The sequence below is a fragment of the Marmota flaviventris genome, chromosome 20, assembly GCF_047511675.1.
Source record: "Marmota flaviventris isolate mMarFla1 chromosome 20, mMarFla1.hap1, whole genome shotgun sequence".
NCBI lineage: Eukaryota > Metazoa > Chordata > Mammalia > Rodentia > Sciuridae > Marmota > Marmota flaviventris.
This window is the reverse complement of record NC_092517.1, coordinates 10,394,730-10,399,534: the sequence shown is the minus strand read 5'-3', so window position 1 is coordinate 10,399,534 and position 4,805 is coordinate 10,394,730. Positions and strand designations below refer to the sequence as shown.

At 43.0% G+C, this 4,805-nt stretch overlaps 1 pseudogene; it reads right to left on the bottom strand.

The window, feature by feature from the left end:
• Positions 1–1,490: 1,490 nt before the first annotated feature.
• On the bottom strand, positions 1,491–1,626 carry LOC114089988 (small nucleolar RNA SNORA40; annotated as a pseudogene).
• Between the last annotated feature and the right edge of the window lie 3,179 nt (positions 1,627–4,805).

The window sequence follows — 4,805 nt, the reverse complement described above, 5'->3', positions numbered from 1 at the left end:
AATCTGCCAAGCAAGATACCTGAGCTCCATTTTCTGGTTCGTGGGCAAGAAATCATGGTTTATTCCTTGAGGTTCTTTCATTCTTTCTTTTTTCCTTCCACGTAATTGCTAATGGAAAGTTCAGGTTCTTCTAGGTGCTTACAGGGTACAGGTGGGGAAAAGGCCCTAGAAAGACAGCTGTTCCTCCGCCCTACAATGCTGGGGATTGAATTCAGAGGTGCTCTACCATGGAGATAATCCCCAGTCCTGTTTATTTGATATTTTGAGACAGGGTCTTGCTAAGTTGCAGAAGCTGGCCTCAAACTTGCAATCCTCCTGCCTCAGCCTCCCACATAGCTGGGATTACATGCATGTGCCACCCCACCCGGCTAGGGTGGCTCTTCTTGTAGGCTCAGAAATGGCAGAATGGCGGTGAAGCTGACATGAATTTCTCAACTCCTTGTTTCTAACAGCTATTGATCACTGCCAAGCTTCAGGCCCTCACTCTAAGCCAAAAAACATGCTATTAAATGCTTTACATACAAGGTCCTGTTTTATCATCCCAACAACTGTATAGAACAGATAATATTATTGTCTTCATTTTACAGATGAGGAAAACTGAGGCCTAGCAGTTTGAGGGGGTACATTGGATTGAACCCCAGGGTACTTAACCACTGAGCCACATCCCTAGGCCTTTTTAATATTTTAATTTAGAGACAGGGTCTTGCTAAGTTGCTTAGGGCCTTGCTAAGATCCTGAGTCTGGATTTGAATTCATGATCCTCCTACGTTAGGTTCCTGAGTTGCTAGGATTACAGGCGTATGTCACCATGCCTGGCAAGGCCAAGCAAATTTAACTAAGTTGTCAGACTCTCACAATCAGTAAGAGTCACACCTGCCTTTTTGCCCCCACAGTCTGGTCTTTAATGGCTTCTTAGTGGGTACTTTGATGGCTAGTGGCTTAATTGGTATAGTAACAGCAGCAACAAGAGCAGTAAGATAAGTATAGATATATGTTCCAAGGACATTAGCTGCTGCTGCTATTGTTTTCATTATATTGTGACCCCTAATATAGGAATAGCATCAGCCACCCCCTAAAGATTCTTCTCTTCTCTGGCCTCTGCCAGGGGTCTGACCACAGGGGCAGCTGTCTTTGTGATGTGGGCATCTGTTTCCGGAGGTAGCCACAGTCCAGTTGTTCAGTTCTCCTTGGGTCAAGGGTGCACCATCACATGGGGCCCAAACGAACACCCAAGTGGGATTTGAAACGCGGTTGGGAAGGTGACAAACCTCAGCTTCTATTACCAGTTCCTAGAACTAGGCTGTTTCCCCATGTAGAGTCTGTTATGATTCATGCGAAGTGAGAGCTGAGTGACAAGTTGAAGTCTTTTTTTAAATATGCCGACCTGAAGAGACCTTGAAAAAAGTGGGGCTTCTTCTTTCCTTTCTTTCTTTCTTTTTGTGATGCTGGGGATTGAATCCAGGATCTTGCCCATTTTTCTTCTTTTTCATAACATTACTTCTTGTATGTATCAAAATTCACTGAACAATGAGTTCTGGGTTGCAAGATAGGATTTATTTATTTATTTTTTTGCACGTGTCCATAAGTCTTTATTCACAGGTAAGCAAAAACACAAACATAAGAGCTAAAATGAGATGTTTTGGGTAGAGGGAGGTATTGGGGATCGAACCCAGGGGCATTTTACCACCGAGCTACATTCTCTTTTTTATGTTTATTTTGAGGCAGGGTCTTGCTAAGTTGATTAGAGCCTTGCTAAGTTGCTGAGGCTGGCCTTGAACTTGAAATCCTCCTGCCTCAGCCTCCTGAGAGACTGGGATTACAAGTGTCTGCCACCACACTAGGCAGAATTGGACATTTTTAACAGTAAAATCTCCTTTTGAAAACCTGGAACTATTTTAAAGAGGGGGAAAAAACCACTTAATACACATATATAACCTCAAAAAAGCTTCTAATGTCAAATATAATTCCCCTTCCCCATATTTTTTAATATGTTACTTCTTTTTTTAAACACAATTTTTAAAATATCTTTATTTCACTTATTTATTTTATGTGGTGCTGAAGATTGAACCCAGAACCTCGCTCGTGCAAGGCGAGCGCTCTACCACTGAGCCATAACCCCAGCCCATGTTGCTTCTTCATTATAAAGAATCTGTCTATCCAGGTGGAAGATCATTCAGAATAGGATCAGTAGCTGATGGACAGCGGTGGTAACTCACTCAAACAGAGGGAACTCTGAATGTGGATCCATTTAGACCAAGGTTCAAATCCTGACTCCACCACATTCTATCTGTGTGACCTGGGGCAAGTTCATTAACTTCTCGGAATCAGTGTGGGAGAGTCATATCCATATCCACCTGGTAAATTTTTTCATGGGAATCTTGAAGTAAATTCAAGTTCTCCAGGTAAGTTAAGGAAATAGGGTGTACTAGTTAAGAGCTTAATATTTGCAACCTGGGCTTCTTTACAATCTAGATAAGGTTTGAAATCAAGTGCCTAGCCTGGAGTAGTGCAGCATGCCACCCAGAACAGGCTGAGGGTTCCGGGTGGGGGTGAGCAAAGCAGTCATGGGCTCTTCTCTGTTCCATACCTGTGCCTCTTAAGAGCTGTGGGTTCTATTCTCCACCCCACCAATTGTGTCCTTGGAGCTACATCCATCAGTATGTTTATCAGGTGGAAGGAGGAGCTGAATTTTAAATGAATGCAATTTTTTTAATGGAGATGATGCTAAAAAAAATGTTGGTGGAGACTGGGGGTGTAGCTCAGTGGTAGAGAGCTTCTCTTACATGCTGGAGAATCTGGCTCCATCCCCAGTACCTCAGGGGTGGGAGGAGAGTCCCGGGAGATTTTGCCTTGGCCCTGGGATCCTGGAGAGTCACCTCAGAGCCTATTTGGCCACGTTCCTTTTCTAGCCAAATTTAGTCCTGGATGAACTTGCAGATTACCATACCTGCTTTTTCTTCCTTGCCACTGTCCCTTATTAAAAAGAGATTGAGGGCTGACGTCAATAAGTGAATTCAGAGATTAGCCGATTTGATCATGGAAATCTTTTTGATACCATGGCTAACTGTTGATTAAAGTAGAGAGACTGGGGAATGAGGCTCAGTGGTAGAGCCCTTGCCTAGTCTGCTCAAGGCCCTGGGTTCTGGTTCTAGCACCAGCTCCACAACTAATTCTTTTTTCACAGTGAAGATTAAATCCAGAGATGCTCTACCCCTGAGCTCTATCCCCAACCCTTTTTAGATTTTTCATTTTGGATAGGGTCTCTCTAAGTTGCTGAGGACAGTCTTGAACTTGAGAACCTCCTGCACAGCTGGGATTATAGGCATGTTCCACTGGCTCCCAGTTCGCAGCTCCATTACTAAAAAAATAATAAAGTGGAGATTCACCTTTCCTTTTCTGCCCTCCCTTAAGGGTTTGCTGTTGTTATTGTTGTTGTTTTGCAGAACTGAGGACAGAACCCAGAGCCCCATGGCTAGGCAAGCGCTCTACCATGGAGCTACCACCCCCACCCCCACCCCAAGAAGTTTTTAAAAAATCAATTCTGACATTCTGCTCTGTGATTGTAGTTAATAGTGAAATAGCCAGGTCTAGTGCAATGAATAGGACTTCCAGGTCAGATAGCTAGATCTGTGTATCCTATGCCTCATTTCTTATTTGTGAAGCAGGACAAGGAAACCTGTTTCATAAGTGTAACTCCAGCGTTCAGTGAGCTCAGATGTGTGCAGAATGGTTTCCCCCCCCTCCTCCCACACTGTGGGTTTTCTGCTCAGCTGCAACTCCACACCCCTTCTTTTTAAAAAACAGAATCCCGGTTTGGTTCACTCTCCCTCAAGTGACTTTGTCCTTTTCTTTCGGGAGCAGGAGTATTAGTCCCTAAGGAAGTCCCAGGGAATACATCTTGTTTCATTTAAGCCCATCTTAGAGGTCTTGATCCTCCTGCCAAGAGCACATGTTGGGGTCCTACCCATGGGATGAGAGGAAGATCGGCTGGGGAGCCTCTAGGAAGATACTTTTACAAAGGGAAATGAGCTGGGGATGGTGGCACATTTCTGTAATCTCGGGGATTTGGGAGGCTGAGGCAGGAGGTTTGCAAGTTCAAGGCCAGCCTCAGCAACTTAACAGGACTCTGTCTCAAAATAATAAATAAATAAATAAAACTCAGTGGTTAAGTGTCCCTGGGTTCAATCCCTGGTATTAAAAAAAAAAAAAAAAAAAAAAAAAGGCAGGGGTTAAGGAATGAGACAGATAAGTTTTCTATCCCTGGATGCTGTGTTCTTATTTGTGATACATGAAGCCATCTTTGGACCATGAATAGAGCCCTCCTATGAGGGTAGGTAACAAACTGAGGATGTCAGGGAAGAATATGAGGGAACTTGTGTGCTAATGATGTCATTCGGCTAGTGTGTTAATCAGTTTTCTGCTACTTAATAAAATACCTGAGATTATCAACTTAAAAAGAGGAAAGGTCTATTTGAGCTCACAGTTTCATTATACGCATAGCATGAGTAAGAAAAGAACTTGATTGTTTCAAATCTGTGAGATTGAGGGGTTGTTCATTACTACAGCAAAACTTAGCCTTTACTAACTGACCAATACATTGAAGTAATGGAACAGAGAATCTGGTAGACAAGGAGACAGAGGTGTGAGAGATTTACCAGTAGAAGATTAATCTTTATGGTGTGAAAAGTCTGATTACCTTCTAGAAAATTCAATCTAAGGACAGACTACTCTCAGTTGTTCCAATAAAAGGGAATTGATACTATCATATTGTTTAAACCCTTCCAGGTTCACAAATTCCCTGAGGT